Below are 13,383 nucleotides of genomic sequence, written 5' to 3' on the forward strand. Positions count from 1 at the left end.
AGTCAAGTAGTAGGGGCTTTACCACTGTGCCACAAGACATTCTCACCCCCAGAGTATTAGCTTGGAACTTTTGATAACTTATAAAGAACAAAGACAAAGAACAAAGAAAGTTTACAGCCAAGGAACAGGCCCTTCGGCCCTCCAAGCCTGAGCCAATCCAAATCAACTGTCTAAACCTGTTGCCCAATTCCTAAGCATCTGTATCCCTCTGCTCCCCAATGACTCATGCATCTGTCCAGAGGCATCTTAAATGAATCTACCATGCCTGCCTCTACCGCCTCTGCTGGCAACGCGTTCCAAATGCCCACCACCCTCTGTGTGAAGTACTTGCTGTGTGTATCCCCCTTACAATTTCCACCTCTCACCTTGAAAGCATGACCTCTCATTATTGAATCCTTCACCCTGGGAAAAAGCTCGTCTCTATCCACCCTGTCTATACCCTTCATGGTTTTGTAAACCTCAATCAGGTCCCCCCTCAATCAGGTCCCCCCTCAATCTCCTTTTTTCTAATGAAAATAAACCTAACCTACCCAACCTCTCTTCAGAGCTAGCACCTTCCATACCAGGCAACATCCTCGTAAACCTTCTCTGCACCCTCTCCAAAGTGCCCACATCCTTTTGGTAATGTGGCGACCAGAAATGTACACAGTATTCTAAATGCAGCCAAACCAAAGTCTTGTACAATTTTAACATGTCTTGCCAGCTCTTATACTCAATATCCGAACCAATGAAGGCAAGCATATTATATGCCTTCTTGACCACTCTATCCACCTGTTCAGCAACCTTCAGGGTATAATGGATCTGCACTCCCAGATCTCTCTGCCCATCAACTTTTCCCAAGGCTCTTCTGTTCATTGTATAATTTGCTCTAGAATTAGTCTTGCCTAAATGCATCACCTCACATTTGTCTGGATTGAAAACTATCTGCCTGTATTCTCTAACAGTCCCTTATGCTTTCTGCTACTTCATTAATCTTCGCATCATCTGCAAACTTGCTGATCATACCAACAGTGCCCTCTCCAAATCATTTCTGTATATTACAAACAACAGTATCCCTAACACTGACCCCCGTGGAACACCACTGGTCACCTTTCTCCATTTCGAGAAACTCCCTTCAACTACTACTCTCTGTCTCCTGTTGCTCAACCAGTTCTTTATCCCCCTAGCTAGAACACCCTGCACACCATGTGACTTCACTTTCTCCATTGGTCTACCATGGGGAGCCTTATCAAACGGCTTACTAAGATCCATGCATATGACATCAGCTGCCCTTCCTTCATCTATCAACTTGGTCACTTCCTCAAAGAACTCTATTAAGTTGGTACAAAACTATGTTGCCTATCACTGATCAGCCCATTCTTTTATAAATATAAATATATCCTATCCCTCAGTACCTTCTCCAGCAACTTTCCCACCACTCACATCAGGCTCACTGGTCTGTAGTTACCCGAAATATCCCTACTACCCCTCTTGTACAGGGGGACAACATGAGCAACCCTCCAGTCCTCCGGCACCTCACCTGTATTGAAGGGTGCCACAAAGATATCTGTCAGGGCCCAGCTATTTCCTCTCTCGCCTCCCTCAGCAACCTGGGATAGATCCCATACGATTCACAATAGAATCCCCTATGACTATGGCCTTCCAAGTCTTTTTCCCACCCTTCTGAATAGCAGTTGGGAGAACTGCTGCCCTCCCCTGGTGAGCCATCTCCCCCAACAGTATCCAAAACGGTATACCTATTTTGGAGGGAGATGGCCACAGGGGACACCTGCACTGCCTTCCTACTCTTTTTCTGTCTTTTGGTCACCCATTCACTGTCTCCCTCAGCAATTCTAACCTGCAGTGTGACAGTTCACTAAACGTGCTATCCACGACCTCCTCAGCAACGCAAATGCTCTACAGTGAGTCCATCCACAGCTCCAGAGCCATCATGCGGTTCAAACAAGAGCTGCAGCTGGACACACTTCTTGCAAGTGTAAGAGTCAGGAACATCAGACACGTCCCTAAGCTCCCACATCAAGCAAGAGGCGCATGCCACGGGTCTGAGGTCCCCTGCCATTGTAAGCTTAGCTTTATATGAACAAACTAAAACCAAACAATGCACTTAAATATATGAAAAAGAAAGATAAAGGAAAAGTAAAAGACTTACCTTACTGAGTCTTTTTCTTCCGGTCAGAGGAGGGGTGGGCGCAGGAGGGAGATACGACATGTGTAGTATTTCAGGTTTAGTCACTGCCCAAATATAAATTAAGCCCTTACCTTCCCAGCAGCCCTCGCTTCACTCCTCCTTCTCTCCTCACCGCGCTGTCAAAATGGAGGCCCGACTCCTGAGGTAAGTGTCTTTTTAAGTGGGAAAACTTACCCTTCCCGACAGACCTCACTTCACTCCTCCTTCTCTCCTCGCTGCGCTGTCAAAATGGAGGAGAGAAGCGAGGGCCACTGGGAAGGGTAAGTTTTCCCTAATAGTAGTTATCTAGTGGCATTACTCAATATTACTATACTCTGTCATAGAGATGTACTGCACAGGAACAGAACTTTCTGTCCAACTCATCCATGTCGACCAGATATCCCAACCTAATCTAGTCCCATTTGCCAGCACTTAGCCTATATTCTTCTGAACCCTTCCTGTTCATATACCCATCCAGCTGCCTTTTAAATGCTGTGATTTTACCAGCCTCCACTACTTTCTCTGGCAGCACTTTCCATGCTGTGTGAAAAAGTTGCCACTTACGCTGTCATTGGTTGATGAACTGATAGAGTGGCCTTTCTGTTCTCATAGTCCAGGGTGGATTGGCTGTGGAATAATTTTATCTGTAGTCTATTGGCCATTCGTGTGGACTGATTACCAATTGAAACACCCTTAGCAGTTGGTGAATTAAATACCTGCAGGCAACAGTACTGAGAAAAGATGAATGTGCTATGCACAGTAGAAACTCATTAGCTGACAGAAAGAAAGAAATTGTATTTACATAGCTCTCTTCATAACCTCAGGACATTCCAAATTGCTTTACAACCAATAAAGCATTTTTGAAGTGTCGTCACTGCAGTAGTAAATTTTTTTTAAAAACAGCAAAGATTTAAATAACTATTACTTGAAGAATAATGAAGAAAAAGTAAGAAAGTGCTTGTCATGACAGTATGTAATTTTGTACAGGCATCCCTTTTGGATGACAGTGTATTTTGTGCCTCATGTAGCTTTCCTTGGATTAAACACGATCTCTATTGAACAGCAAGAGCTGGAGGCATGATACCACAAAGCTGTATTTCAGTTACTATCAATCAGCACCAAACAATTCCAGAAGTTTCCATGCTGCTAGATTCCCTTGGTCTTTGCTCCCAAAACAGGAGGCTTCTCAAATTGCAAAATTCAGTGGCCAACTGTTGCAGAAATGAGCCCAAATGAGACAGCTCTAAAAACTGGAAATAGCATTTAGTGTCTGAGAAAGTTATAGAACTCATGAACTCATCATTGCCATATCCCATAGCTGGGATACATTTTTTTGTGAAGGCAGGCCTTCAGTCTTTTTAGAAAAATTAGAGGCATTGCTTGCGTTGACAAAACTGAGTATCTGATTTTGAACCAAATTTCAGACAACTGGTTTGTTAAAATGTTGACAATCGATTTCAATGGAATGTTCGTATTCCACCATATTGTATTGTGGCCAATACTAAGTAAAAACTAAGTTAATTATTGGATTTTCACTGGTGTTTTTTTATCAGTGGACTGAGATATTGTTAAGATTAAGGACAAGTGTTGTCTTATACAGTCATAGAATTATACAACACTGTAAGATTCTTCGGTGGAACTATCAGATACATTAGGAACATTTAAGTGACCCGTGGATAGGCACATGGAAGTTAGTACAATGAAGGGTATGTAAGTTGGTCTGATCTTAGAGTAGGATAAAAGGCCAGCACAACATCAAGGGCCGAAGGGCCTGCACTGTGCTATGCTGTTCTATGTTCTGTGTTCTAACGCTCTTTCCCATTGACCTTCGTACAAGTTCCCTTCAAAAACACTTCCACCACCAATGCTCAGTAGCAGTAATCTGTACTGTCTACGAGACACACTGGAGAAACTCACCAAGGCTCTTTTGACAATCCCTTCCAAACCCACCATGACTACCTTTTAGATGGACAACTGCAGCAGATACATGGGAACACCACCCCCTGTGAGTTCCCCTCCGAGCCGCACCCCATCCTGACTTGGAATGATATCGCTGTTCCATCAGTGTCCCTGGGTCAGAATCCTGGAACTCTGTTCCCAACTGCACTCAGCACGTCTTTATACCCCAAGGAATGTAGCATTTGAAGGAGGCAACTCATCACCACCTCCTTCAGGATATTCAGGGATAAGCAAAAATGCTGGCCTAGCCACACCCCAGGAATCAATAAAGCAAACCCAAACAGGAAATAAAGTTCTCTCTCTATTCTATATCATCTATGAGAGTAGGCCTCAGCCCTTCAAAACTGCTCTGTCATTCAATAAGATGCAAATTAGCTTTATTGTCCCACATTCAAATGCGTTCACTGAAAATTTTATAAGTTGTCACTTATAGCGCCATCTTAGGTACAAAGGTACCTCATGACAATCCTTAGTTACAGAACAGAGAAATGAAGTAAGCAAGTTGCATTATAACAATACACACAATATGACCATGGGTCAGAAAAAACAAGAGGCAAAGTTAAAAAGGTGAACAGCACAGTCTCTCTCCCAGGGCTCTCCGCAGGAGACCAGCGCAGAGGGTCTTCACGTGATGTGACTGCTGACTGCCACCACACTCTGCTCTGGTCACTGGTGTCCCTGCCCCAGTCACTGGTCACTGGTCACTGGTGTCCCTGCCCCAATCACTGGTCACTGGTGTCCCCGTTCTGGGTCACTGGTCACTGGTGTCCCCATTCCAGGCCACTGGTCACTGGTGTCCCTATCCCGGGTCACTGGTCATTGGTGTCCCTATCCCGGGTCACTGGTCACTGGTGTCCCCATTCCAGGCCACTGGTCACTGGTGTCCCTACCCCGGGTCACTGGTCACTGGTGTCCCCACATTTTGTAAAGGAACATGGAAACAGGCGTAGGCCATTCAGCCCCTTGAAACTGTTCCACAATTCAATCAGTTCATGACTGATCTATGGCCTAACTTCATATGCCTTGCCCATGTCCCTTTTGCTTAACAAAAACAGTTTTAAAATTACAACTGATCTAACATACTCTGCTGTTTGTGGTCAAGAGTTCCAAATGTCTACCACCCGCTGTGAATATAAATGCTTCCTAACATCTCTATTGAATGTCCGGCCCTAATCTTTGTACCATTCCCCTGGTTCCGGAATCGTCAAACAGTGGAAATAATTCATCTTCATTTATCCTGTACTTTCCTGTTAAGAAACAAAATGTGATTTAACTGGCATAATCAGAACAATTTTAAGATTGTACTGACTAAATGAAATCAGCAAGTTTAAATATGAAACCTTTTAAGCACTGTTATACCTTCAGCATGGAGACAGTTTAAAAAGAAGCATTTACCAGAATCAGTATTTTCAAATAAGTAACTTTTTTTTTAATAATGCGAAGTCTCAGAGACAAATTTTCTGCAGGAAAATGTATTGACCTCCCACCTGACAGAGGCAGATAGAGCTCAGAGTGATTTTAACTGCTGGCTTCCATTGAAATGCCACCACAGAAGGGATCAATTTAGATTGGCTGCCACTTTTATCACAGATAACCATCTCAAAATGCTTCATAGAGATAAAGGAAAAATAGTGGATAAGTATGAATTACAAGGTTAAAAACCCAGGAGTGTGAGATGATGCAGACAAAACAGAGAGATGTGGGTTCAAATATACAAGTCCCTAAAGGTGCAAACACAGTTAAAGGCATCAAGAATGGTCAGTTGCATTTGAAGCTTCGTAAGTCGAGATATAAAGTTTAAGAATAAGCAATAACAATAAATTTGTACAAAATATTGGTCAATAGCTGACAAGTAGAGAAATGCAGAATTTTATGCAAATGTTTGGATATCAAATGATAAACAGTGTACTAATGAACTGTGAAGAATGCAAATTTATCAAGATTATGCCTGCAATAGGAAGCTAACGTTATGAGTAAAGACTTGAGATTTATTCCAACAGGAGTAGCAAAGGCTATTAAAGTTTCTTTAATTATGACTAGTTATGACAGTGTAAATAAGAACGGAGATTTTCTTCCAGTTGGAGAATCACCAAAGAGACGGCACCAATTTTAATGCGTTACTGAGATGATAAGGAGAGAGATTAGAAGGAATTGCTTTAAGGAGAACAATATTGGAACTTGAAAAGCTTTGTCACAAGAGGCATAGATTTTCACATCTTTTAATGGAAAATGGGTAGATATTTGAGCAAAGGAAGGTCAGAGTACATGGAAGTGCGATCAGTTTTACATTGCCTCAACCAAGAACTGGTATCAATACTATGAACTAATGACCTTTTGTTGTAAACCTCTGATTAGACAGCTTTATTTTGCAGTGTGTATATATGGCAGGGCTAAAAGCCATCCTGAAATCCTACCAGATCAATTGTAGTAGGAAAAAATTTATATCAGAAATACATTAACTAATATTGGATTAAAATATTCAACACAGTGACTCAGTAAACAAATAGTGTTACCATTTTAGCATGCTTCCTAATTCCATCATTAACATTTCCTTGTTAAACTTAATCCTAGGCTAGAGTGGATTCCTAATGTCCCCAGCATGGGGTAGTCCTCACAGGGATTGATATTTACCAAACCCCAGTGAGTGACCAATGGTTTAAACAAGTAAATGATATTCTGATGTTTTCAGCACACAGTTTCCCAAGTAACAATTACAGAGAGTCATAGAGTTATACAGCACGCAAATAGGCCCTTCAGTCCAACCCGTTCATGCCAACCAGACATGCTAAACTGAACTACTCCCATTTGCCAGCACTTGGCCTATATCCCTCTAAACCCTCCCTATTCAGTACCCATCCAGATGTCTTTTAAATGTTGTAATTGTACCAGCCTCCACCACTTCCTCTGGCAGCTCATTCCATACACGTTCCACCCTCTGCTGCCCCTTAGGTCTCTTTTATATCTTTCCCCTCTCACCATAAACCTATGCCCTAGTTCTGGACTCCCCCACCCCAGGGAAAAGACTTTGTCTATTTATCCTATCCATGTCCCTCATGATTTTGTAAACCTCTACAAGGTCACCTCTCAGCCTCTGACGCTCCAGGGAAAACAGCCCCAGCCTGTTCAGCCTTGCGCTATAGCTCAAATCCTCCAACCCTAGCAACATCCTTGTAAATCTTTTCTGAATCATTTCAAGTTTCACAATATCTTTCTGATAGGAAGGAGACCAGAATTGCACACAATATTCCAACAATAACCTAACCAGTGTCCTGTACAGCCGCAACATGACCTCCCAACACCTGTACTCAATACAGGTCCCTTTTAAATCTTTCCCCTCTCACCCTGAAACTATGCTCTCTAGTTTTGTACTCCCCTACCCAGGGAAAAAGACCTTGTCTATTTATCCTATCCATACCCCTCATGATTTTATAAACTTCTATAAAATTAGATTAGATTAGATTAGATTACTTACAGTGTGGAAACAGGCCCTTCGGCCCAACAAGTCCACACCGCCCCGCCGAAGCGCAACACACCCATACCCCTACATTTACCCCTTACCTAACACTACGGACAATTTAGCATGGCCAATTCACCTGACCTGCACATCTTTGGACTGTGGGAGGAAACCGGAGCACCCGGAGGAAACCCACGCAGACACGGGGAGAATGTGCAAACTCCACACAGTCAGTCGCCTGAGGCGGGAATTGAACCCAGGTCTCTGGCGCTGTGAGGCAGCAGTGCTAACCACTGTGCCACCGTGCCGCCCACAACTCGCCCCTCAGCCTCTGATGCTCCAGGGAAAACGGCCCCAGTCTATTCAGCCTCTCCCTATAGCTCAAATCCTCCAACCCTGACAACATCTTTGTGAATCCTTTCTGCACCCTCTCAAGTTTAACAACATCCTTCCTATAACTGGGGAGACCAGAATTGAACACATTGTTCCAAAAGTAGCCTCACCTTTCAATAGAATGTCCTTTTGCATAGAATAATCCCAATCGTGGGATAAGCACAAGAACCAATTACGATGCACCCATTCAACGACCACAGATATCAACGTGTGAACTGAACATAAGTTGATAAAGTGTGGAGCTGGAAAAATCACAGCAGGTCATCAGCATCAGAAGAACAGGGGAGTCAACATTTCTGGCAGGCCTCTTCATTAGGACTAGCTTGAAAACCGAACATATCTCAAATTCCCACTGTGTGTTCCTAATGCATGAGGCTGGTAAAATCATATACGTTTGTGTACTCCACTCCAGACATTTACTTGAAAGACTGGACTAGGTTGTTACTTGCCAATGGGAAGGGCACAGATAAGGCATGTGGTTTGGACAGTGTTTTCAGAGGCGAGCAGAGAATGGCAAGTGTGTTGCAGAGGAGATTGGTCCGTATGTATTCGAGGGAAGCTACCCCAGCAATCAATGGATTGACAAAGCTGCAAGGACCAGGATGATTCAGCCACACTTCAACTTTAAGGCTTCCAGGCCTACAGCAAATAACCGTGAAAACACATCTTCTCTACATTCCATATTAATGCAATCCTTTTTAATTACTTCGATGAAGAGTCAGGGACTAATGTATCTAGGTTTGCCGATGATACAAAGCTGGACAGAAAGGTTAGTTGTGTGGAAGACACAGAGGAGCTGCAAAGAGATGTAGACAAGTTAAGTGAGTGGATAATAACATGTCAGATAGAGGGAGTACAATGTCAGGAAATGTGAGTGATTCACTTGGTTAGCAGAAAAGAAAAGCAGATATGTTTTAAAAAGGGATGGAACTTGGTAATATTGATGTTCAAATAAAGTTGGTCTGCTCAGCGAAGGAATGCAAAATGTTGTCTTGCAGATACAGTAAGTGATTTGGAAGACTAGACCACGCGAATCGGTCTCCCCACACTGGGCACACACTCCTCCAAAATACCACCTCCCCACTGACCACCAGAGACCGGCCCAGGTCTCACTGGGCACCTTGCCGCAGATCGCCAGAGTCCCAGGCTGGTCCAACACCGCGCCTCCAAACCCCTTCCACGCTCTGCACTCGGAGAAGCCTCGGCAGCATTGGATCAGCTGACCTCACACCAAAGACCTGCTGCGGGCCTTCAGTGGCTGACATTGCCCCTGCCTCCAGAACCGAACTCCCTCCAGAAGGGAAGGTGAGAAAAAAAAAACAAACTCAAAAAAAAAGCAAGGAAAGAAGAAAGAAAAGTGGTCGGAGCAGACGAGCCCTGACGCAGGAGCCCTACCCCACAACTATAAAGGAGCAAATTCAATCTCAGTGTAAACCCTTTGTGGTATATATTGACCAGCCTCTTGTCCAACATCTCTGGATGGCCTGCAATGTGGGCAGGATATTTTTTTATTTTCTCATGGATGTGGGTATCACTGGCTGGTCCCAGTCCCTAGTTGCCCCTTGAGAAGGTGGTGGTGAGCTATCTTCTTCACTTCTGCTGTCCGTATGCTGCGGGTTGACCCACAATTCCCTTAGGGACGGAATTCCAGGATTTTGACCCAGCAACAGTGAAGGAGCAAAGACATATTTCCAAGCATGGATGGGGAGTGGTTTGCAGATGGTGCTGCTGCTCCACAGCTCATCCCAAAGCCCACGTGGCTCAGCCTTGTCTTTATGTTTGACCACAGCTGCTTGGACTCTCTGCCATACTCCAGTGGGGTCCCTCTCCACCCTCTCCAGTGCTCCAATACCTGTGAGCCACCGTTATATACTCAATGGCTCCCTATGCCACTGTCTGAGCTGTTCCCTGAACCATTACCCTTTAAGTCCCTGATGGCAAATGTACCCACATCTATGCTTGGCTCCCCATTGGACATTGAAATAGAAGTAGGCCATTCAGCCCCTTGAACCTGCTCCATCATTCTCGATCAAGGCTGATCATCTACCTCAACACCATCTTCCCAGGTCATCCTCATCTAGAAACCTGTTGATCTTTATCTTGCACATTGTAAATGATTGAGCTTCCACAACCCACCTGGGTGTGGAATTTGAATGATTTGCTCTGAGTAAAGAAATGCATCCTCATCTCATTCTGAAATGGTTTGCCCTTTACTCTGAGACTGTACCTCCTGGTATTAGACCTCTTCAAAGAGGGAAGCATCCCTTTTGCGTTCACCCTCTCTAGCCTTTGAAGAATTTCAGTAAGATCACCTTTTAAACTTGAAAGAATAATGGTTCTCCTACTTAGCATATCATGATAACCCATTGTACATCCTGTGCCTGCACTCCAAAATTGCTTTTGAAGCTTTAAGTGATTTTTATTTGCTTTCTTTCCATATTCAAGTGCTGACCCACAGTTTGGATGAATTAGAGTTCTGCCCTCTCTTAAAAAAATCAATTGAACATGGGACCATGCCAGACAGTCAATACATTTCACCTCCGATTGTATCCAAGTTTGCACCCTACCCTTGACTCCAGTCACACCTCCTCCAATAATCAACACAAACACATGCACGCAGACACGCACACACACATAGTAGCATCAGTGTGTATTATCTACAAGATGCATTCAGAAATTCATCAAAGATCCTCAGACAGCACTTTCCATACCCATGACTACGTCCATCTAGAAGAACAAGGGCAGCAAATATGTGGGAACACCACCACCTTCAGGTTCCCCTCCAAGCCACTCACCATCCTGACTTTGAAATATATCACCATTTCTTCACTGTCACTGGGGTCAAAATCCTGGAATTACTTCCTTAATAGAGTCAACCCACAGCAGGTGGACTGCAGCGATTTAAGAAGGCAGCTCACCGCCACCTTTTCAAGGGGCAACTAGGGACGGGCTATAAATGGTGGCCCAGCCAGCAATGCCCACATCCCACAGATGAATAATTTTTTAAAAAACACACACATGCACACACACACCTCCATGCACATAATCACACACAAATGCAGACACACACATACATACACACACACATGCAGACACGCACACATTAACTTTGCAGCTGTATTCACAGTGAAACTATCATTATTTGCTGTCATCACTTCATTGAAACTGACAGAAACTGAGAATTTACAAGATAACATGAAAATTCAAACGTTGTTGTCAATCATTCCTTGTTCTTCTACAGATGTTCCATTGAGATTCCCCCAGAGACCAAACTCTAAGCATTCAATGAATTGTCAAAGATTTCCACTTTTATGCTGCTAGTTGTGCTATAAATTAATTGTAAAAGTACACCTTGTTGTAACTAGATTTGTCACAGCATATTGATATTACATAGGTGATCCATATATAACAATGTCTGAAGGACTCAAATTTTGAATAATGATGCAAAAGTGAATTTATTTCAAGTTTTGTGGACATACCTGGAGTGATTTCTTGAAAAAAGGTCAGTAAAAATTTGCTTTGGACGCTGGAAATTGTTTGAACAAGGCTTTCATATCACATGACTGATGGTAACTACCTGCTTCACTAAAGACCCTGCAGAAGCTGTTTTGAACAGTGACTAGCTTGGAGAGGCACTTGTTCAGTTGGAGGAAAGACTGCTAAGAACAAGCTGAATTGGAGGTGGACTTATTAGGAACAAACTGCCTAGCCGATCACCCTGGTGTTTGAAAAGAAATCCCCTTCCATTCGTGTAAGTTGAAGCCTATTTTTTTTTCTTTCTAAAGATTGATTGAAAGAGTGGCTCAAGATTGTATTTCCTGAACAAGCTGTGACTGCAAGACTTCAGAGACACCACCACCCAGAACATCACAGCAGCAGATGCTGGAACATTGTACATGTCATCTCTTTGCCTTGAACAATAATTACTTGGCTAAAGTCAGAAAGCCAATCTGTGCAAAGAAATCTTTCCCTTCCCTTTGTTTTTCTGAAGAGAGTGTGTGTATATGTGTGTGCATGTCCATTTTGGAGATAGTCAGAAGTCACACAACACCAAGTCATAGTCTAACAGATTTATTTGAAATCACAAGCTTTCGGAGCTGATGAAGGAGCAGAGCTCCGAAAGCTTGTGATTTCAAAGAAACCTGTTGAACTATAACCCGGTGTCGTGTGACTTCTGACTTTGTCCACCCCAGTCCAACACTGGCACCTTCACATTTTGGAATTACTTACAGGGATAAGCATTTATACTTCTCTATTACTAATTGCAGGTGAACCAATTATTGTGTCTATATTGAATACATTTGGTTTTGATAATAAACCCCTAATTATATTTATTAAGAAAGTACGTTGACAGATCTTTTTGTTTAGAAAAATACATATAAGGTATTTAACTGGTCATCATGGTAGCTGGAAGTATTTTTATTTTATGTTGTGACCTGTGAAACAGTAAGATGAGACTAATGGTGCATTTTGCCACCTTAATACTAACTCGGTAATTACTGTTAACCAGTCTCATTAGCCCTGGGAAGCTAATTTTATATTTGCTGAATTTCAAGTTTCTCCATTATGATTTTGAACTTCCTAATTGGCTGGCTGTGGATGTTCCAGGGTTGGAAGGTTTGAGCTAAAGGGAACGGCTGAATAGGATGGAGCTATTTTCCCTGGCGGCTGAGGAGTGACATCATAGATGTTTATAAAATCACGAGGGGCATGGATAGGATAAATAGACAAAGTCTTTTCCCTGGGGTGGGGGAGTCCAGAACTAGAGGGCATAGGCATAGGCAAAAGTGAGGACTGCAGGTGCTGGAGATCAGAGTTGAAAGTGCGGTGCTGAAAAAGCACAGCAGGTCAGGCAGCATCCGAGGAGTAAGAAAATCGGCATTTCGGGCAAAAGCCCTTCATCAGGAATGAGGCTGGGAGCCTCAGCAGATAAATGGGAGATGGGCGGGACTGGGGGGAAGGTAGCTGAGCGTGCAATAGGTAGATGGAGATGGGGTAAAGGTGATAGGTCGGAGGGGATGGTGGAGCAGATAGGTGGGAAGGAAGATGGACAGATGGGGCGGGTCATGAGGGCGGTGCTGAGCTGGAAGGTTGGAACTGGGGTAAGGTGAGAGGGGGGAAAATGAGGAAACCACATTGATGCCCTGGGGTTGGAGGGTCCCAAGGCAGCATAGGTTAAGGGTGAGAGGGGAAAAATTTAAAAGGGACTCAAGAGGCAACATTTTCACACAGAGGGTGGTGTGTGTATGGAATGAGCTGCCAGAGGAAGCAGTGGAGGCTGGTACAATTACAACATTCAAAAGATATCTGAATAGGTATATGAATAGGAAGGGTTTATCAGGATATGGGCCAAATGCTGGTAAATGGGACTAGACTAGTTTAGGATATCTGATCGGCATGAATGAGTTGA

At 43.5% G+C, this 13,383-nt stretch overlaps 1 protein-coding gene across 5 annotated transcripts in view; it reads right to left on the minus strand.

Moving 5' to 3' along the window:
- rhbdl1 (rhomboid, veinlet-like 1 (Drosophila)) overlaps nucleotides 1–13,383 on the minus strand; it is a 303,228-nt gene that overhangs the window by 220,182 nt on the left and 69,663 nt on the right. Inside the window, exon 1 of one of the 5 annotated variants that reach the window (XM_072560065.1) lies at nucleotides 2,150–2,167. The exons of the other annotated variants lie outside the window; for them this stretch is intronic. The gene's annotated coding sequence lies outside the window, so the exon portion shown is untranslated. Of the gene's footprint in view, nucleotides 1–2,149; nucleotides 2,168–13,383 lie in introns of those variants that run through there. 5 annotated transcript variants of the gene reach the window in all.

Source organism: Chiloscyllium punctatum, chromosome 40 (genome assembly GCF_047496795.1).
Source record: "Chiloscyllium punctatum isolate Juve2018m chromosome 40, sChiPun1.3, whole genome shotgun sequence".
Lineage (NCBI taxonomy): Eukaryota > Metazoa > Chordata > Chondrichthyes > Orectolobiformes > Hemiscylliidae > Chiloscyllium > Chiloscyllium punctatum.